Source organism: Lissotriton helveticus, chromosome 2_2 (assembly GCF_964261635.1).
Source record: "Lissotriton helveticus chromosome 2_2, aLisHel1.1, whole genome shotgun sequence".
NCBI classification, from domain to species: Eukaryota; Metazoa; Chordata; class Amphibia; order Caudata; family Salamandridae; genus Lissotriton; species Lissotriton helveticus.
In genome coordinates, this window is record NC_136060.1 from 336,047,595 (window position 1) to 336,071,150 (window position 23,556).

General features: G+C 40.4%; 1 protein-coding gene across 1 annotated transcript in view; it reads left to right on the forward strand.

Moving 5' to 3' along the window:
• Positions 1-23,556, forward strand: part of STK32B (serine/threonine kinase 32B) — a 1,644,519-nt gene that overhangs the window by 922,084 nt on the left and 698,879 nt on the right. The window lies entirely within an intron of this gene.

The following is a 23,556-nucleotide window of genomic DNA, read 5'->3' on the forward strand; positions in this document are numbered from 1 at the left end:
AATACTCCTTTCCACTTTCAACTGTTTGTTGTTTAAAATCTGCAGAATATTCCATTGCATGCAAAAAGGAAGTCAAATCTTAACTTTACGTTTAGCAAGCACGTTTCCTTCTGTTTCATGTTTTCATAAAGTTCCTATAGGTTATTAGGAAGGTGCTTTTGCAAACGTTCTGAAGTTTCCTTGAAAAGGTTTCCAACTTCACTAACTCAAAGTCATTATCAAAGTTAAAAAAGCATTCGGAAAGCCAACAGGACTGGCGTTGACCACCAGCCTTTGGCAGTTCTAGTTTTGCTTTATCATGTTTTTGCAAACGTTTTTTTGTTCGGGAAGCGGCTGGGACATCTTCCATCTAAACAAAAACATTGGGTAAAGGCAAACATGTTTTTTTTAGTCTAAAAAAAAAGTGCACATTACCATAGTATTCTCTGGGACTGTAGGGAACTAATTTGTCTTTTGATGTGCCGATTGGGAAAGGGCAGCTAGCCATAACTCATAGTGAATTCTGCCAATGGTGGAAGTGGGCTCCCACATTGCCCTTTGATGCATGTTGGAGTGGGTTTAAGAATAGCCACAGAGTACTTGATGAAGTCTGACGGAAAATCCCTATAGGTAACTATGTTATACACATAATTCTAATAAATAAAATAAAATCAAAGGTCTTTTTTAACACAGACTTAAAAAAGTCATTCTGGCTGTCATTAGCTGCCTGCCTGTTGCCTTTGGGAAAGAAGGTCAGAAAGAATGAAAAAAAGATGAAGGAAGGAAGGCACTAAAGAGGAAGGCAAGGAAGGAAAGAAAGAGGATGCAAGAAAGGAAAAAACGGAAAGAAAGAGGAAGGCAAGAAAGGAAAAATGGAAAAGAAAGAGGAAGACAAGAAAGGAAGTTGAAAAAGAAAGAAAGAAAGAAAGAAAGAACAGATAAAGTGAATAATGGTTGGGGTTGAAAGTTAGAGAATCTACATGAGCTTATATTCAGAGTTCATTCGAGCTGCTGGTATGGTGTGAAAAAGCAGGAGTCAGATAGGCCACTACAAAAATAATTTACAATGGTATTGGCAGGCGCAGGATCTGATAAAGCTTGAATGTGCCCTGAACTTTCAACTGGTAGAAGGCTATCACCGTAGGCTCTACAAACAGAGGCAACTGGAAAGTAATAATAATGTAAAAACAAAAATACACTTACGGTACTATGTGTGTGGAGTACCTCCTTGTGAAAGTGCTAAATGCAGTCATTAAAAATGAAGCTAGGCAAGGGCTAAAGTAGGCTGACCCATTGCCCAATGATGTATGCAGTTGTCCACGAAAGCAAAATGTGAATGACACAAGAACAGACCAATTAATGAAGAGAGGTAGTTGAAAGCCACTTTAGGTAAGTATCATTTTTACATATAATTTTAGTAAAATTAAAAGGTATTGGCTAACACCAGGCCTAAAAAAAAATCAGTTACTCAAACCCACAAAAATAGGTTTCGTTTTAGAGTAAAAAACATATGCAGGGAATTCTGCTGCAATTAACGTTTTGAAAAGGTAACACATATCGCAGCTTGTTTTAGGTGAGAACTTTGTCAACTTTTTACAACTTTGTTGGTAGAATTTAGATTGTTTGCACCTTTAATATTATGCAATAGTAACATTTTGTGTAGTCAGTCACAAACCTGTCTTTCATTGACTGCTAATAACAACTTATTAGCACAGAACAAAAGCACAAATCAAGTAGGATGAAATGAAAACCATCTGTGCATACAACTGTATTGTCCGTTTATAGGTTCCATCACCTGCAGAGTGCTTGCGATGAGCTTGTGAAGTATTTTGTACTAAATCTTAAAAGGGGGTTACAGCCTGCCTTTACTTTCCATTTAGTTGTATGCTTGTCAATCTGTTTGCCTAGGTTTCTGTTGGTTGCAGGATGCTATTTCCCGTTTTGTTTGCCTTTCTCTTTGTGTGTTTTCCTATCAGTGGAGCTTGGACAAGGTGCACCCTTTGAGGTTTTCCTCCACCTTTTATGGCACTATGGGTCATATTATCAAGGGTGGCGATAGGCAATTTTCGCCGCTTTAGCGGCCGTTTTTGGCCGCTAAGCGGCGAAAATTCTATTGCCCTATTAGCAAGCTGTCGCTAACAGCAGTAAGCGACAGCTTGTAGGCGATAGCGAGCGGTTTGGGGCCCGCTTTGCATGTTAGCGATAATTATCGCTAATGACATGCAAAGTGGGTGTTCCCAACCCGTTAGCGACTGAAAGCAGTCGCTAACGTCGCTAACGCCTATTAGCAAGGCAGGCTTAGCGATGGCAATATTCACGCTAAGCGTGAATATCTCCAAAAACTAACACCTGCCCAGACCAGTTCTTAGCCATGTTATCCAATGGGAGGTGGATAACATGGCTAAGAACATTTAGTCGCTAATGCGTGAATATCGCTGTATTCTCAGTGATATTTACGCTATCGCCAAAATCGCTTTGGAAATAAACGTAGCTAATAGCACCTTATCTCAGCGATAATTTCCGGCGATGCTTAGCGATAAAAAAATCGTTGCTAAGCCTAGATAGCGATAAATATCGCAATCGTTGGTAATATGCCCCTATGTTTTTCTTGGTGATCAAGCATGTTTGGCACCACATATTATTTGTATAGCTCTGCCTAGAACTTTTCCTCCTCCTTTTTAAAGTCTTTGTTTTACTTTTGTCCCCGCACTCCATATAAATGTGCATGGGTTTGTTTAGCGCAAACTCCTGCTAAGGTATCGGAGCACTTTACATTCGGAGCACTTTACATGAGCATTAGTAGCATTACAGCCTTCCATAAGACTCAACCCCAGTTCCCCAGCTTCGAATTCTTCAAAATCGGCGCTCTAGATGTTACGCCATGTCCTCTCTCGTCCTCTTCATTGCCCCGTTCTGCTAGCTCCCTCCATGCCTTCCTCGGTGTCCCCTCTTAACCATCGTTTCCTTTTAACACAGAAAAAAATTATGATATTTGTTCATAGCTGCGCAGCATACTATTTGAGTAATAATATAAGTACTCACTGATTTCCCCTTGCGCCGCCACTACTTGACTGCTCTGTTTATTCAAATCAACTTCATCTTTATTCGATCATAAATAATCATAAAAGATCAGCTCTGTTCACTCATTAGTTGTACATTAACCATGAGGTGAATGCTTTGCATGCAATCAACTTGCGTGCTGAAACCATTTCAGTTTGGATTTTATTGCAATAGTTTACAAGACACAATCTAATCAAAGTCACACTCAGCAGAGTCCAAAACACCAAACACCAACTTACTGTGAGCAAAAGAACTAAAACAACCAGTCTGCAATGTGTTTCATTGGTGTCATGCAATGCGTTAGCTTCTTAAGTGATTTATTCTCAAAGAAGACTTGATGTGTATGTGTAGCGCAAACCCCACCCAAAGGTATGGGAGCACTTTACATGAGCACCAGTTGCATTACAGAGAAATGAAATGAAATGAAATGAAAAATTGCATTTGTATAGCGCATAACTGCCCTGAGGCCTCGCAGCGCTTGAAGATTAAATGGTTTAGCGCAGGCTCAGGGCAGATCAGCAGGATTTTGCAAACAAATGCGTTTTCAAGGCCTTTCTAAAAGACAAGAGGTTGCTGTTTCCTCGGATGGTGAGGGGAAGGGCGTTCCAGAGTCTGGCCGCCGAGTGGGAAAAAGAGCGGCCACCCCACCGGGCTTTATTGATCTTAGAGGAGGTAGCCAGCTGCAGGGTGCCAGAACGAAGGGAGCCAGCTGGAACATAGGGCGTAACCAAGGGGTGCAGAATCGCTGGGCCTACACGATGGAAGGATTTGTGCAAGATGCACAAAGCCTTGAACTGCACTCTGGCAGCCATTGGGAGCCAATGGAGGTCTTTCAGAGCCTTCCTCGCCGACTGCCGACGGGGCAGATTAAACAGTAGGTGGGCCGCACTATTTTGTGTGACCTGGAGCTTCTGAAGTACCGAGGCCGGTGCTCCCAGATAGAGAGCATTCCCGTAGTCCAGGCGGGAGAGAATCAGGGCCTGGACCATGATCCTCCTCGCCTGGAGAGGGAGCAGAGGGAGCACCCGCCGGAGCATCCTCATTAGTCCAAAGCAAGTGGCAGCGGTCTTAGTGGCCTGGACCGAGAAATCAAGAGCGGTGTCGAGCCAGATCCCGAGGCTCTTTATCTAGGACCTGGGGGCGGGGGGAACACCAAGACATGGTGGCCAGACGGGTGCAAGAACAGACGGGGAGGAATTTCCGAGGAGAAGGATGTCTGTCTTCTCCCCGTTAAGTTTCAGACAGGAGGCTTGCATCCATCTGGCAACAGACTCTAGACAGGGGCCTAAGGTGTTGGATGATCCGTCTGCGTGGTCTAGCGAGACCACCAGCTGCATATCATCCGCGTAGGTGACAATACGCACACCAAAGGGATGGACTATCCTGTCCAGAGGTTCCATGTAGGCGTTAAAAAGGGTCGGGCTCAGGGAGGAGCCCTGAGGAACCCCGCACCTGGGAGGATGTTTGGGAGAGACTGTCAAACCCTCAAAGACCTGGAAGAAACGCTTGCTCAGAAAGGAGGCAAGCCAATCCAGGGCCGCGCCCGACACGCCCATGCCAGCCAGTCGATGTAATAGCGTGGCATGGTTCACCGTGTCGAACGCGGCGCTAAGGTCTAACAGGATGATGGCCACCTTTCCTCCCTGATCAAGAATAGCTCTTGCTTCTTCTGTAACCGCTAACATAGCGGTTTCGGTACCATGTTGAGGATGAAATCCTGTCTGGGAGGCACGCAGCAGACAGTTGGACTCCAAATAGTCTGTTAAGATGTTGTTGACGTGCCTCTCCAGCAGTTTACTCAACCAGGGGAGCAACGAAATGGGACGGTAGTTGGACAGGTTGCTCTGATCCAGGGTGGGCTTTTTGAGAAGTGCCCTCACCATGGCACATTTCCAGGAGAGTGGGACCGATTTGGACACAATGGAAGTGTTTAAGGTTTCCAAGATGACAGGGCGAATAACGTCCAAGGCCTTGACAAGGATCCGGGGGGGTGCCGGGTCATTGGGTGACCCGTAAGTAACTTTGGAGATTAATCTATCCAGACTACAGGCATCAAGAAGCGGAATTGTGTCCAGCTTACAGAGAGCCAGAGAGTCAGCTGGTTTGTGTGGGGCAGAGCGGGCGATGACCATAGAATTGCTAAAGGAGGAGTATATGGTCAAAATTTTCTTTGAAAAGAAGGCAGCCAGCTCATTGCAGCGATCTTGTGCACCTTCGGCAGTGGGACGCTCAGCCGGGGGTGAAATAAGGGACTTAGCTATCCTAAAGATTTCCCTAGGGGCATTGGCTGCTGCATTAATTTTCCCTTCATAGAAAAAGGCTTGCGCCTTTTTAATCTCTAATTTGTAGAGCTTCATTGCAGACCTATAATCATCTTTCCTAGACGAAGAATGGTCCTTCCTCCACGCTCTCTCCAGTTTACGGCAGTCAAGTTTTAATGACCTTAGAGCAGGAGTGTACCAAGGTGCGACTTTAGGTCTTCTAATGAGTTTACAAGGGCGTTTGGGAAGAACTAGGTCTAGGGTGCTGGAAATCCAGTGATCAAAATCGTTAGAGGCAGAGGCAGGAGTCGTAGCCTTCCTCGGGGGATCTTGGACGAGAGCAGTTGTCCAGTCAGTGAGAGAAAGAGAGGACCATTTCCTGCCCAGATACTTGATAGGAACATCACAAGGGGAAGAGGAGTTGGAAAGCCAGGTAAAAGGTATCAGGAAGTGATCGGTCCAGGGTAGTGGAACTGGGGACTCTACATTAAGGTTGGTGTTGCTGTATATGTGATCAAGAAGATGTCCCTTCTTGTGGGTTGCCTGATGGCCTCTCTCATTCATTTTAAAGCAGGGAGAGATTATGAGGCACATGCATCATTTGAAATTGCGGTCGCAAGGGGGCAGATTTGCAGAATCTGCCCCTTTGCGACCCCAATGTTTGCATTTGAGATGCATCATCCCAAATGCAAAAATCGCAATTTGCGATCGCATTAAAGGAATCTCAAATTGCGATGCCTTAAATGCAATGCAAGATTGCATTTAAAATAGCGATTTTGCTTTTATGGACAGCTAAATACTGATTATTTTAACCTGATGGTATTTAGCGGAAACTTTGAAAAATGCACTAAAGTAAATTTTTTAAAGTTTCAGGTTACACACACGCACATGCCCTTGGTGCATGTGTGTGCGCTACATGTGTGCAAATCACTATTTCAGGGGTGCAACAGGATGACCTTTTAACACCCTTGCACCCTTTAAATTGCATGCACAATTAATGAGTACCTATTGGTAATATCCCATTCATTCCTATGGGCCTGTAGGTAATTTGCAATTTGCGTGTCGCAATTAAGGAATGTTTAGGAGTCGCTATTTTTATAGCGATTCCTACATGCATAGGCTTTTGCGAGTTCTTAATAGCGATTCCTCCATAATCGCAATTAAGGACTCGCAAACGCCTACCTTGATGCATGTGCCCCTAAGTGATTTGCCCAAAATCGATGTTAAGCCTCCCGCTGAGACTCGAACCCGGTCTTGGTCTTAAACTATTATTTATTGCGCTTAGGTGTTCGGAGACTCATGGAAATCATAATGTCTGTTAAAATACTAATCATTATTATGCCAAGCTGGGTTGCATGTAGAACAGACATTGGCAAAGCAATCGGTTTCGCCTCTGCAAAATCTACTGGTTTAATAATGTTTTTCAGCACTCTTTTAAATAAAAAAAAGGGATTGTGATGCGGTCAGCGCTGTCCACGTAATTAACTCTTTTTTTTAAAAACTGTAAGCCATGTTGCACAGCAGCCAGCACCGCTGTGCAACATATCTTACAAAACATTGACTAAAGCACCAGATTTCACAGAGACAGAACCTATTGGCTTTGCATGCTTGTTGAAGGAGTAGCCAATCACAAAGAAAGCTCAGTCATTGGGGTTAATTAGCCCAAGTTTTCCAAAGAAGTTGCCCAGCAGTAGCGGCTCTTGGAGGGAGTGCTGTGGGGCGGTGCGGCGGAAGAACGTGCTCGTTGCTTTGCAGACTATGGAAATTAAAACGCAGTCCTGAGTCCTTCAGCTATTGATTAATTCTCCCATGGAAACGAAGTTCACCTGCTGGAAACTATTCTGGTTTTGACGTTGTGCAGTTCATTGCAGTAGCCAATCCTGGCGCCTCGCAGGTGTCGAAAGGGAGACAGACATTATTTCACCCCCTTAAAGTCTAGTGAACTGAAGCCTAAAAAAGGAATAATAAAAACATTATTACTTGCTTAAAAGCAAGGGTTCATCAAAGAAAAATTTAAGATTAAACCAGTTGCGTTTTTTAAGGCTATACAGCATGCTCATTTATTTGGTCATTTTGTAAAAATTTACGAAAAATACAAATTATATGATTTTTTTCCCCAAACAGGTGTATACATAAATAACACATAAAATGCGTCAAAATCCGTAATTCGCATTGTATGTTTTAGTTGTTTGACACAATTTAATAAACTGTTAGGGTGGGCTCTACATAGAGCCTGCCAAAGGTGAACTGTCTGCTGTACCAAGACTGCAGCTAATGGTGAGCGGTCTTAGCTTTTTGCCAGAGGCCCGCTCTCCTGGTACATATTTTGTATTATTAAAACAGAAGGCGTGATCGGTCCTTTTCCTTGCATCTAACGCGGACTTTCAATGCCTATAAGGTGTAACCAAAAATGGTGCTTTTTCTCTTAGAGTTCCTGTTCTCTTAATTCGCAGCTGCTCCTTATATCAGCCATCAAAGTGATGCCCTGCAAAAATCTGTTTCCCTGGGCCCAGGATGGTTCTGAAAGGTCTCACCAACCACACATTCTGATAGTTTCCATAACGTGTACAGTTTTAATATCCACACCGGTTTTATACTACTACAGTCATTGCCACAATTAATGAAGTTCAAAACGTTTTTAAAATTTAGATTGACGAATCAGCTTATCACAGCTCGCAAAGGGCCCCACCACGTCATGGATGACAGACACCCTCAGTGAGGCCTGACATTTAAGCACTATCAGTTTGCATTCTGGGACTTCTACTCAATTGACTAACTGGAGGTGTCACGTATGACGGTGGAGCCTTCTAAAATTGGTTTATTTCCTAGTTTGCGCTGTTTTAATACTAAAAAGTAGCGTACTGCTGATTACATGCAAGAGCATACATTACTGACATTGTGGATCGGGCCCTGTGCTGCTTGTATGCTGAGTGTAAATGAAACAGTAAAGAATCAAATAGCGCCCACAATTGGGTTTCATAACATTTCTTTTAATACAGAGTTCTTATTACAACCTTGTTTTGGTACTGCATCCAATGTAAAATACACAAATAAAATAATGTAGAAATATATTCGTATACGTGTGTCATCTAAATAATGAAGTGCGTGCTTTTCATTCATGATCAACAGCTGTGTTGATTTTTACATTATTGATGTTGAAAATGCTATAAGTAATTATGTTTCTGTTTCCTCAAGACAACACAGAATAGGTTGTTTGTAGTGTCTCATGGGTTAGCATGAACTGTGATAGAAATATTAGCAGTCAATTCTCATGCATGGATTTTGTTTCATTATGAGGTTATATTTTCAGATTTCCTAGGAAAATATATTGGTAAAAGCCTGATTTATGTTCAAATATATTTATTAAAGTGCATGCACTATAGATTAATATAAAAGTAATAAACTCTAGTTTACAAAAGTAATGTAGCATAATCAACAGAGAGAAAATCGTCCATTTAAGAGTACCCATGGACTACTTTCACAACTCCCCTGCCCTTCCTCTTCCCATCTGCCAGCTTTGCCTATGTCCACTCATTCCACCCAATAACAATGAAGAAGCTAAGATGTGGTAACCTTGCTTAAAAAAAAGGAGGGGTGGTCCATCCGCATGGTGAACTGTGGCCCAGTCCGAGTAAAGGAGCTATGAGCCATGAACCATCTCAAAGTGAGAAAATTACATCTGTAACATATGTGCATGTTTATGTTGGAGCAGTTCAAGGTGGATATCGTCTTTCACGGCATCTTGGAACTGTTCCATAAACTAGTCCTAGGCTCGTGCAATAAAGTATTTTCTCAGGCCAACTCACTTCTTCTATTTGAGTAGGGTGTGATTCAGCTTGGCTCCAGATAAAACCTGCAAAATCATCACCATACTCCCTAGGAGCTATTCACACATTACTCATCAGTGGGGCCCATAACACCGCGAGTCATCTGTATACACACATTCACCCTGCTCCCAGGATTGGTGAAGACTTAGAGGAGAGCTGCTGGATTTTAGCAGAGTGTCATATTTCATAAAATGTATACACTATGTACATCTGCAGTTTCTCGATATTGCCATGGTTTTATTTTCTAGAAACATTAAAACACCCCGCCATTATTGTCAATGGATCTGCTAGTAAAAGTTAACTAATGGACAACAAGACCAGCCTAAATTCTCAATTTATTTACTTTTTATTTAGAGTTTAAATCTCCTAGCATGACCTTACTTTTATTCACTCTATTTTAACAATCATTTAAACATTTAATAACCTAGAGAGAAAGAGAAGTTAAATTCAAACATTTATATTATTTAGCATAACAGTTCAGAAAATAAATTGAAAATATATTACCAAGATTTCAGGACACGGACATCAGAACAAGGACAGAACAGTTCCCAAAAACCACCTCTCTATTCTTTTTTGATGTTCACCTCCCATCAGGACTCCGCACCCATTCAAATGTTAAAGCCCAGAAAAATGTCAAAGTCTTTGCACCATAGCAAATCCGACAGCATGTAGTGGTGCAAAATAAAATCGAAAAGCAAGCTTTTTTCTTACTTCCAAACATCCTCTTTTATACCCTTTTTCCCTAACCTATCTATCTAAGATTCGAAACTTTTAGGGTCCTCATTCATTCTTATCCGTCGAATCAAGGGGTGGATGAGCATAACCTCATCTCCTCATTGTCCATATTTCCTCCAAGTCATCGTTAAAATCAAAAAAATGAAGTCTCAATTGTACTTTGACAGTTCTTTCCGCTCGTATCCTTTAAATTGTTATTTCAGATCATTTTCCCATGCTCACGATGCGGACATACAAATTGTTGGCAATAGCTCGAACGTCCAGGCCACGTTGACCTTGACCCACGCTGTACCGGCACAGGCTGCTTGCACTTCTCTCGAGCACAGTCGCTCATGCGTATATCATCACAATCTCGGAGTCTCGAAACCCTCCATCTTTTTGTAGGCCGCATGGGCCATAATGGGAACTGTTATAGAAACAAACACAATTAAACGTTAATTTTCGAAGTATAGCCCTTCTGTTTACCTCCCCCCATTCTAAAGTAACCCTGTTAGTTATTACCAAGCAATTTTGCCACATATACGCATGGTTTACTCTCCATTCTCCATCGTTTCTGCCACAATTAGACACACAAAAAGCATACACACACAGAGTTTGGTTAAATTAGGACATTTGCGCACAGGATTAATATAATAACTTCACTTAATTAGTAAATTATGATTCGCAACATAAGCAAATTAGTATCCCACGTGTATTTGTGTGTGCATTCTATTCTATATTGGTTACTTTCAAAACCACACAATTAGTACATATTTCTGTTATGGGGAAATTACTTCACGAGGGGTATACAAAAAATGTTGTTTTCATCCTCGCTCCATCAACTCCCTCCTTTGGTGATTTATCACCAAATTACACCCAAAATGTTGTCAATTTTATCTCAACATGTTTCAAATTCTTTCAATTAGTATGAGTTATACTCTTGTTTCTTCCGATTTCTTTCTGTCTTGATAAAGTTTCTCTTTGAACTCTTCCATCTCAATATCACCTTTTTCACGTTCCCTTTCTTGTCTTTCTTCAAATTCTTTCTTTATAGACCTTTTCATATTTCTTCTCTTTCTAAGTTTACAACTTAATCTTAAAATAAAAAATACTACTATTATTACTGTTACTGAAATTAGTACCTTCCCTATTATGGATCTACCTATTTCATAAAACCAATTTCTAACTGCTGAAAAACTTCCACCAAAATTCTCAAGAACACCATCAACCTCCAGCGGTTCAACTTCCTTATGCAACTCTGTAAGATTTGTAATATATCTTTCAATGTTATGACTTTTGTCTGGAATGTAAGTACAACAGTGTTATGCCTTTAAAATTCCACAGACTCCTCCTTCTTTTGCCAAAATTATATCAAGAGCAAGTCGATTTTGCATCACCATAGCTCTCATAGCAACCATTTCAGTGTTTACCATTAGAAATCATCCTGCTGTTTCTGTTGACAAACGATCTACTATCGTTGACAATTTCTGAATTCTGTTTCCATTAAAGGATATACCCACTGCTGGTATCAGTGCTCCAAAAACATCACCTATTATTTCTATCACACTTTCTCTTCTTTTACGACTTATAGGTCTACCTATCTCATGAATTCCATTAGTTCCTCTATCTACATGGAACATTTTAGGAAAGACAAGGCCTACATAACATGTCCCATACCAGATCAGGCATTCTATAATAAGCTTTGTTCCCACAAAGAAAGTATATCCCAGGAAAGACTGGGTCATTACCACCTTTAAATCCCCAACCCCCTTTTATAATGTATGTATCTTCACATTGACTTGCTCCCACAAAATAATTATCATACAAAGTGTTATCTCTCCAAATACATAGTTTCCCTAATAATGGTGTATCTATATTTATAGCTGCATTCACATTATGTCAACTTTGTAGATTTAGTTTGCTTTGCTTTTTCTCTTCTTTTATACTGATTTCTCCTTTCTTCTACCATTTCCAAAAAGGCTTCTTCTTCATTTCTCATTTTATAGGTCAAATTATGTTTAAACGCATAATCATGGGTCAACTCTTGTGTTTCCAAAAATATTCTCCAAAATGTTTTGCAGGTTTGATTTGATTCAGTTCAGCTACAATTTTCAGTTTCACAAAAACATCATCAGAATTAGAATAATAATACTCTAATTTACCTGTTCTATAAACAAACTAGTTAATATACTACAAGTAACTCCATATGTTAATGGAAGATGATAGTACGTCACACCCTCTGATACAGATGCTGGTAGTTTTACACACACATAACAATCACTTGCATCCATCATTCTCACATATTCAGTCAATAATCTTGAAAACGAATTACAGGAAAAGTCGCTAATTGAGTTATCTTGATGTACTTCAGGTCTATATACATGTAACATTTCATAGGGCTTTTCTTTCATACTCTCATTTGCCTTTGCTTTTTCAAAATCAGGCCTGAAAGGAATTTTGATAGCTAAGATCAACCATACCAACATTAATAATCCAGTACATATGGGGTGAAGGAAGGGTTGTAGGATGGGGGTGGGCTATAGGACGCATTGGATTCGAGGTAGACCACCACTATTCCCGCTACTAACTTCATTGATGTGATGTTTCACTAATGTAAACACTACTGTACTTTCACTGCTCCATGATGTGTCTTATGATGGAACTGTTTCTTTCAATAAAAAAATGTTTAAAAAAAAATAATAATCCAGTACATATTAACCACATTCTACACCATTTTCTAAAAATGGTACATTTCGATTTTGTTACATCATTAGTAGCCATTTTGTTTTTACACAGCGCTTTCCACAATCTTTTCTGCCCTTATATTGTCTCTTTAAACCTTTTCTTTGCACCTAGAGTGTCCTTACTAAGCATGGGCGGATTTTACGAATTGGCAATCCGCGAACTTGCGTATTTACGGATTCGCAATCCGCAAAATCCGCAAACTCTTTTTATGTTCGCAAGGATTTCTGCCAGTTCGCGAGGGTTCTGTACCAGTTCGCAATTGCGAACTTACTTGTCAGCTCGCAACGGCCGCGACTATGTTGTTTCTACATCTGGTTCATCATCACAGGTTCACAGCACCCTCTGTTTCACCACTGCCACCCTCTGGTACACCCATGCTACCCTCTGGTACATCACTGCCACCCTCTGGTTGGTTTATCACTGTAGATTATGGGGGTGAAAAAAAGCAAGCACACCTGCCCTGCTTCAACTGACATGAATTAATTTGGGGTTGATTAATGTGTCACTGAATTTAAACTTCCAGTCTGGCTGGCACCTGCTTCCTTATCTGTAATTTGCTGAACTCTGAAGGGGCCCCTCAGGAAGCACTACAGGGAATGGTTACTAATGGTAAGATTGAACGTTTGCACCTGCTGAGTGCTTTCAGTATTGTCTGTAATTGCTTTCTGTTGCAGTGTAATTTTTTTAACAGGACCTTTGTTGTATACTTGTAGCTATTCTCTGAGCCTGCCGTGAGGGTCAGAGCAGGGTCATAGAATAGTTGCAAGTAGGCAAATGAACTCTGAAGCGGCCCCTCAGGAAGCACTACAGGGAATGGTTACTAATGAAAAGATTGAACTTTTGCACCTGCTGAGTGCTTTCAGTATTGCAAAAATCCAAATATCCAGCAGCATCCACAAAAGTAATCCTTCCAGGTCAAGATCCAAATCAAAGTGACCAGCACATGAAGAAAGCACTGGGAGGAGCCTGGTGAACAGGAACAGGAAGTTGGAGACTGTGGGGCATTTCCTTCCTCCCACCCCCACCCCCCAAAATGGACTCCTTGCAAAGAAAAAGTGCAGGCAAATGTCAACCTGAGGAGTTATTCTGATTAAAATCATAATTTTCAAGGTTTATGCTGCCTGCTGGTGGATTTCTTGTGCGAAATTGCAAATTTTGCAATCTCGCAATTGCGAGATTGTCGCTGCCCGCCGCATCTACGTGTTCGCAAGTATTTACTCCCGCGAAATTGTATAGTATTCTAGTTGGCAAGCAAAAAATCCGCTTCGCACGGATTTTACGAATTTTCGGCAAGTTCGCTAGAGTTCGCGGATTGCGAATTTACCGAAAATCCGCAAAATCCGCGAGCGGAACGGATTTTACGCCCATGCTTAGTCCTTACCACCAAAAATGTCAAAATTCTTGTTCCTTTCCTCTTTTCTCTTTTACAATTTCCCAGTTTTGGTACTTCTTTTCTTTCTTTTGAGTTACAGACCATAAGTTTCTTTAGGCCAATTATCTCCTTTACAAGCTCTCTTGGTTTCAGGTCCAACAGTGTTACGTTCCACTCCCCAAGCTCTTTTTCTTATGCTTCTTCTCAATTGAGTTTCATCTTCACTGTCATCAGACTCAGTTTCAGATCTCTCTACAGTTTCATTTATAGTGAACTTTATAATGTCTGTTTCTTTCTCTGAGCTTGTTTTCTCTTTTGGTTAGTTCTTTCACTCTGTTAGGAACTTCTCCATAGCTGGTACTTGAAAGCTCATCCTCACCGTGAGTTATTTCCTTTTCACCAGTTTACAGATTCCGGTTCCTGCTTTCAGAGCTTTCAGACAGCCCTTCAGTATTTTTCTTACTACTAGTTTTATCTTCACTTTGCTCAGTGTCCTTACTGGTATCAGTTCTTACCAAATCTCTACTTTCAGGTCGATCTTCAAAATTTGGTACTTCAATAGCTTCACTTTCTCCTTCAGACGCAGAACTTGCATCTCATATTTCCAGATGTCGACGAACAGGTCGAGCTTCAGTATCTGGATCTTTCTCTGATTCACCCTCAGAGTCTGAATCAGTTGTGCTTTCTCCTTCGTTGTGTGGATTTTCAGGCTCTGGCACACAGATGGTGTGGCTTGCATGGACCCATCTCTTCACTCCAGCACATTTAACTGCAGTAGTGCTGGAAAAAATGACTTGTCTGAGTTTCTGTCAACGAGGGACTAAGCAATTTGTTCTCCTGTGTACCTTTATCTGAACCAAATCTCCAGGGACTAGATCATGAGCTGGATGTTTTTCTTTTGAATTTGCCTCAGTTCCCACCTGATGGAACACAGAAGCTACCATGTCAGGCAGGTGTTTGCAGTAATCCAGTTTGATATCATCATTAATAGTCAATAGTTTATCAACTGGCACAAATGCTTGTCTCATCACTCTTCCCATCCGAATTTCATGTGGACTTAGTCCTGTCTTTTTATCAGGTATGCTCCTTAGGGTCATCAGAAGTGGCAAAGCATCAGGCCATTTCAGTCCAGTGGCCAAACACATTTTTGCAATTCTGTTTTTTATGGTTCACTTTACTTGCTCAGCTACCCCAGAAGCCTCTGGTCTGTAAGCACAATGCAATTCCTGATGAATATCCAGTGCTTCACAAATCATCTGCATTAACTCGTTGTGAAAATGTGTTCCACGATCTGTTTCAATGGTTACTGGGAAACTGTAGCGTGGAATGATTTCAATGTTTTGCAACAGTCACTTCATCATTCCTTCTTGTAGGAAAGGCCTCCAACCATCGAGAAAACAGGCAAATGATCAGAAGTATATATCGAAGTCGATTACAAGGTGGTAGTTCAATGAAATCCAATTGCATTCGCGTGACTGGACCTCCCTCCCGTCCTATGGTTCCCAGACTCACAACTGTCTTTCTTCTTGGGAAACAAACAAGACATCGCTGACAAAGGCTGAACATACGGATCATGGCGTCCCTACCAATATGGGCTTGACCATGGTACATTCGGACCATATTTGAAATTATGTTATCAGGCATTACTGGTCTTTCATCTTTGTAAACCCAAATTGCAGCCTCTTCTCTTTGTCTACATCCTGATTTTAACCAGACATCTTTCTCCTCCTCACTTGCTTCTTCCTGCATTTGTCTTACTTTCTGCTAAGTCTCAACTACTGTGGTTAGCATTAAAGGACTTGAAACATGTTCAGCTTTTCTGTCCCAATATATAGATTCAAGATTTTTAGCACAGTATTTTGCAATTGAGTCAACAAAATGATTACCTTTGGTGACATAGTCATCTCCTTTCTTGTGAGCTGCACATTTCACAACAGCAATTTTATCAGGTAACTGGATTGCATCAATCACCATTTTCACAAATTCAGCATTTCTAATGGGGGATCCTGCAGAAGTTAAATAACCTCTTTGGGACCACAGCTGACCATAATCATGGACAACCCCGAAGCCATGTTGACTGTCAGTCGCTATGGTGACGCTTATCTCTTTTCCCAGTTCACATGCTCAAATTAAAGCAATCAATTCTATCTGAGCAGAACGAATTCCTTTTAGACAAGATGTTTCCAGGACATCAGCCACTGAGCATACAGCATATGCAGCAGTCAGAACACCCTCATCAGTTCTCAGACATGAACCATCAACAAACATTACATAATCAGATTCAGGCAATGGTTCATCTTTTATGTCAGGTCTTGGCTTGGTACAATATTCAAGAACATCCAAACATTTATGATCAACTTCATTTCTCACCTCAGCATCCATACCATCAGGTAACAGTGTAGATGGGTTTACATTCACACATCGTGAAATTGTCACATTATCTGCACCTAGAATTGACTTCTCATATTTTATCATCCTGTTATTGGTAAGGAACTGGTTCTTTGTCCTAGTAAGGAGAATCTCCACTGAATGAGGTACATATACCCTCAAAGGAAATCCCATCACTATACCTTCACTTTGTTCCAAACTCACACTTGTAGCTGCTACTGCTTTTAAGCATCCTGACAATGCTTTTGCAACTGGATCCAAAACAGCTGAGAAATATGCAATTGGCTTTCTCAGTTTTCCATGTATCTGAATTAGAACTGACAATGCACATCCTTCTCGTTCACTGCAATACAATTCAAACTCTTTTTCATAATCAGGCATTCCTAATACTGGTGTTTCACATAGACTGGTTTTTAGTTGCTCAAAAGCTTCCATTGCAGTTTTATTCAACACTATGGGATCTTTTACATCTGCTATTGTCAATCTATTGTAATGGTTTGGCTATTAGTGAAAATCCACTAATCCATTGTCGACAGTAACCTACAATTCCTAGAAACATTCTCACTTGTCTCTGTGTTTTTGGGGGTTGAATTCCCTGTATCATCTTGATTCTCTCTATGGTGATATGTCTGATTCCTTTAGCAATTTTGTGACCTAAGTATTGTACTTCTTTCTGACAAAAAGGTAGCTTCGATGGGGACACCTTCTGTCCTCCATCTGGCAAATGGTTCAGTAATGCAATGGTGTCTGAAACACATGCATCTTTTGTTCTTGATGCCACCAACAGGTCATCAGCATATTGAACCAGTACTAATTCTCCAGGCATGTTTAGACTCTCTAATAATTTCTTTAGCAATTGATTAAAGATAAATGGACTCTCAGTATACCCCTGAGGAATTCGGCACCATGCCAAAATACGGTCTCCAAATCAAAAAGCAAATATTGGCTGGCTATCAGGATGTAATGGAACAGTAAAGAACGCATTACATAGACCAATGACTATATACCATTCTGCATCATGTGGAATTTGGTACAGGATTACTGCTGGGTTTGGCACAATTAGACAACATGGGATGACAATTTTATTGATTTTTCTCAAATCCTGTACTATCCTGAACGTTCCATTAGGCTTTTTCAATCCCATTATAGGTGAATTACATGGACTGCTTACTATTTCTCTTAAAATTCCTTGTTCAATCATTTTGTTTATCACTGGAGTTATTCCTTCGATTATTTCTGCTGTCATTTTGTACTGGGGAATGTTTGGGTAGCTCACTCCTTCTTTTACGGAAATTTTCACAGGATCTACATCTTTCATTAGTCCAATATCTTCTCCTGTGAAATCCCACACTTTTTCTTTGACTAACTCTTTCAATTCAACAGGTATCTTCTCTCGGTCAAATACAGGAAACATACTACTCTTTTCAGATTCTATCAGTGACACAGTCATTTTATACAGGCTATCTTCATCTGGGGTTTGAAGCTCAATGCCATCTGGTGAACAGTAAATGACACAATTCATTTTACACAGAATGTCCCTACCAAGAAGGGTAACAGGACTACTGTCACACATTACAAATCGATGCATGTATTTGAAATTTCCAATTTCTACTTCAACTGGTTTTGTTAGGGATGTTTTGATTTGCCTATTTGCTACACCTACAACTTGGATGCTATCATCAGAGAGAGGACAATTGTGGTCTTCTACTGATCTAACAGTAGAACAGGTAGCACCTGTGTCCACTAGGAAGGTCACATTTAGAGTTGCACCAAGTACGCACTCTTCTCCCTCTCTCAGGCACCGTCAGAAGCTGTCATCTGACTCACGCCCATCTTCCTTCAACCAATACTGCGAACTCTTATTCAATCAAGGTGATCTTATTATCTGTTCTCCTCCGCAGAATTCTTTCTCTGCACTGTATTTCTGTAGATTTACACTGTGTGGAAGTGGTGGTTGTGGCACCTGACTCTGTTGGGTAACTACCTGCTGCTGTGGCGATGGCTGTTGAATTACCTCATTCTGCACCTGGGGATTCAATGATGTATTTTCGGGATTCACTCTTGATGGATACTTATACTCTTCCTTCCAATGCCCTAACCTGCTGCAACTGTGACAAGGAAACTTTTTCATAGCCTCATCCAGATATCCCATTACTTTTGTTTTATTAAAATTTCCTTTCATTCTTAATTGACCTCCTTCTGAGTTTTTATTCTCTAATTGAGCTACTTGATGTTCCACCACTTTTACCTGTGCCCACATTGCTTTCTCTTTAAGCTTTCTTTGCTTAAACTCAATCTCATCACTACAGTATTTTGCATGTATCAAAACCTCATCTACTGAACATGACTGCCATCCCATCAAATTATGCTTAAAAATGTATCCTATTTCTGGTCTTAATCCAAACACAAAGCGATACACAAAATGGCTCATGTACTTTTCATTCAACTCCTCATATCCACTGTACTGTTTAAACACTAATAGCAATCTCTCATAAAATGCATATAATGATGCTTTCGGTTCTTGCAATGTCCTGTCAATCTTTACCCAATCTTTCTGGGATTAACACTATTACTTGTTCATACTTTCGCATTACCTCAGGTCCAGGAGCACCTGTTACTGGATCTCGTGGATATTCAGTTTTTGGCAGTCCACGGTAATTTTGCACTCAGACCATAGGTCTGCTGGTACTACTATGTCAAACAATCCGTCTAAATCTTCCCATAATACCTTTGAAACATTTACAAATCGATCCACTTGTCGATACCATACCACCTTGGGAAATCATTTGTGAACGACAATATATCCTGACTAGTCCAGGGAACTGTTCATACCCTCCTCCCGGTATTTCTCTCATAGGGAATTCCTTTGCTACAAGCTCTTTTTCTCTCACTGGGAACGCTAATGTTGTTTTGTCATTGCTCTCTTCTTTTTTCTTTGCCCATTTAGCCTTCCATTTATCTACATCTCCCCATTTTCTCAGCAACTCAATTAGCTCTTTTATCTGGGTTAATCTTCCAGTAGTATTCACGTTGTCAATATCTTTTTCAGTAAAATCTACTCTGTAAGGTTTTTGTAACAATTTATGCTTTGCAAAATATACATTTAGTTCACTTGCCACTTCTTTTTTAATCGATCATGCAGGTTTTTCGCTCTCCAAGTAATGCTTTTACACATAAACATTAATTCATTGTCTTGGTATGTTTTTAACTTATCTGTTCCAATTGTTCCAATTATTAATTCTTCCATGTCGATTTTCAGCCTAACCACTTCTAATACTTTAGGTTCTTGGTCTCTTACTTTTAAAGTTTTAAGCTAATCACTTAATTCCTGCTCTGTCGGTCCTACAAGAGTTTGTGACAAATTGATTTTCTGTATACTTTTCTCGGGTGTTGCAGAATCTGATCCCGCACCCGTATATGGGAGACTTTGACTAAAAGTCAAGTCAGGCGGTATCATATGGCTAGTACGCCTAACCTCGGACAAATCTGGATAAACTTTTTCTCTTACTTTTTGTAAACTTTGATTCAAAGGAATTGTTAAAGATGGTTCTTTTATTTTCTGGTTTTCAAACACAGGAATTACAGGACCTATTGTTACTGGGACAGTTACAGCTTCTATATTTTTAGTGAGTTCCTGTATCTTTTCAGTCAATTTATTAGTAGAACGTATATATTCAGAAGTACTTGGTTGTTCTTCAATTCTCCTCTCTACTCTAGCTACACTTCCTGTGTTTTCATCATTTTGTCTGGGTGTACCAGTAAGTCTGGTTTCCATTAATGGGGCATTAGAATCATATCTCATTTCTACCCTTTCTGGAAGATCTCTGAAATTAGAAAATCGTCTCGTGGTACCAGTAAATCTGTCCTCCATTGGTGGAGCATTTGAAGTCATATTTACAGAACTTGGTTGATATGGAGGTGGTCTTCTAGTTAGTATATCCTCCAGCACTACATCCTATATTTCACAATCCTCATAACCTTTCCTTTCTGACTCCACATTATTTATATTCTCCGTACATTTCCGTCTTACCATTTCATCAACTGTTCTTACCGGATACATTCCATCACACATAAAAGCATTTCTCCACCTCCGCATTCTACTCTCATGAGTCATTCCCCACAATCCTCGCAATCTACCTCTCGGTCCTCTGAATTTAAACCTTTCTTGCTCCAATTCATGCATCTCATCTTCCCACTCAGCTAATGCTTCAAATTGAGTCGGTCTGGGTCTTGGTTCTAACTTTGTCATCTTTTCTCTCAAATTTCGAAATACAGCAAGGCTAAAGGAACCTTCTTCTGGAAATGCTAATGCACCATCATTCTTGGTATATCTAGCCCAACTTTCTAACCATATACATGTATGGTAGCCGTATTTTGTCATCATATACGATGCAGGCGTTTTAGGCGGAGGAAGCAATTTCCCCTCTCTTGTCACTATTGCTTTATCCCTTTTAAACACATTCTTCAACTTTTTGAACGATGTAGATTTTTCTTTTTCCCCTCCGTAATAAAACTCAATTTTTCGAATCATTTCCTGTCTTTCAAAACAAACGTGCACTCTTCCGCAAACTGCTTCGCTACACCAACCTATCACAGCGTGGTTCACACAAACGCACCAATCAAATTAGATAGGTTTCACTTACTCACAACCAATGATTGCACAGCCTTTGCTAACACACCAATCAATGTTTATTCCGTCCTAGTCACACGGGCATTTACACCTTTACACAACTAAAATCAGTTCCATTCATCTGTTTCGCTAAACCAAAGTGATAGTTTCCTCAATCTCACAAGTATTCTGTATTTCCAGTAGACAGCGCTTACCTCTTCTCTATCACAGAATTTTAGTTTCGTCGATAAAGTAGCACATCCCTTTACCTTACCATTCTCTCAAGCTTAGGTTAAACTCTATTACTCTCTCAGGGGTACGTTTCAAGTCAGAATACACAACGATTTCTTTGCTTAAGCCCAAAATGTTATAGGTTGCCTTCGCTATACATTCACCACTTTTACAGGTAAAGGTCCCTAAACTTGTAACATACGACGATGTCACCACTTTGAAACAGACTATGTGATGTGTGACTTACATGCCACACTTGTGCGACTTACATGCCACACGTTCCTCTTCCTAGGCAGAGTAACCAGCTTCCTACTTCCCAGAAGCCTCAATTCCAGACTACATATAACGCATAACAGACTCAACTTATAGTGTTAGTCATATGTTCTGTAAGCTAAAACTCTGTATATATTGCCCTATTCATTCTATACATTACTTACCCTAGTTAACCTATAGCAACCAATGCTCTGCTACCAAATTTTACTGTTCCAGCGCGGCTCCAGACAAAACCTGCAAAATCATCACCATACTCCCTAGGAGCTATTCACACATTACTCGCCATTGGGGCCCATAACATCGCAAGTCATCTGTATGCACACATTCACCCTGCTCAAAGGATTGGTGAAGACTTAGAGGAGAGCTGCTGGATTTTAGCAGAGTGTCTTATTTCATTCAAAAAAATGTATACACTATATACATCTGCAGTTTATCGATATTACCATGGTTTTACTTTCTAGAAACATTAAAACACCCCACCATTATTGTCAATGGATCTGCTAGTAAAAGTTAACTAATGGACAACAAGACCAGCTTAATTCTCCATTTATTTAATTTTTATTCAGAGATTAAATCTCCTAGCATGACCTTACTTTTATTCACTCTATTTTAATAATCATTTAAACATTTAATAACCTAGAGAGAAAGAGAAGTTAAATTCAAACATTTATATTTATTTGCATAACAGTTCAGAAAATAAATTGAAAATATATTACCAAGATTTCAGGACACGGACATCAGAACAAGAACAGAACAGTTCCCAAAAACCACCTCTCTATTCTTTCTTGATGTTCACCTCCCATCAGGACTCCGCACCCATTCAAAAGTTAAAGTCCAGAAAATTTCAAAGTCTTTGCACCATAGCAAAAGTTCGTCAATCCGACAGCATGTCATGGTGCGAAATAAAAACGAAAAGCAAGCTTTTTTCTTACTTCCAAACGTCCTCTTTTATACCCTTCTTCCCTAACTTATCTATCTAAGATTCGAAACTTTTAGGGTCCTCATTCATTCTTATTGGTTGAATTAAGGGGTGGATGAGCATAACCTCATCTCCTCATTGTCCATATTTCCGCCAAGTCATCATTAAAATCAAAAAAATAAAGTCTCAATTGTCCTTTAACATTTCTTTTCGCTTGTGTCCTTTAAATTGTTAGTTTAGATCATTTTCCCATGCTCACGATGCGGACAAACAAGTTGTTGGCACTAGCTCGAACGTCCAGGCCAAGTTGAGCTTGACTCACGCTGTACAGGCACAGGTTGCTTGCACTTCTCTCGATGCACAGTCGTGCATGCGTACATCGTCACAATCTCGGAGTCTAGAAACCCTCCATCTTTTTGTAGGCCGCATGGGCCATAATGGGAACTATTATAGAAACAAACACAATTAAACTTTAATTTTCAAAGTATAGCCCTTCTGTTTGCCTCCCCCCATTCTAAGGTTTCTGCCACAATTAGACATACAAAAAGCATATACACACAGGTTTGAGTTAGATTATGACATTTGCGCACAGGATTAATATAACAACTTCACTTAATTAGTAAATTATGATTCGCAAAATAAGCAAATTCGTATCCCACGTGTATTTGTGTGTGCATTATATTCTATGTTGGTTACTTTCAAGACCACATGATTAGTACATATCACTGTTATGGGGAAATGACTTCACGAGGGGTAAACAAAAATGTTTGTTTTCATCTTCGCTCCATCAGGTGCTCTTAGCTGGACCCCATGAAAGGGCCGTCCTAGCCCAGGTTTCTATTGCAGGGGTGTTTTTTTACCAGTGCATAAAAATATTCGCTTCTCCAGAGGCAAATCAAGGAACCTGATCACAGGTCTCTCAAGTTTAGGACGGGAGAAGAGTCCTTTCAGGACCCCTTCAGGAGAGTTTGTTAACATGAAGCGTGTTGCAGTTGACTATATATCTAAAATTAATGATCTGGAGCGAGAAGTTGTGGGCAGGCCCAAAGTATATAAAGGAGGTCTTGGATGGGAAGCAAGAGGCGAGGGCACTAAGCTTTGGCCCCTGGAAACATTATTTATTCCGGGCTGGTGTGAGATAAGCTTTGTTTAGGACATTACATGTATTGCATTTGAAT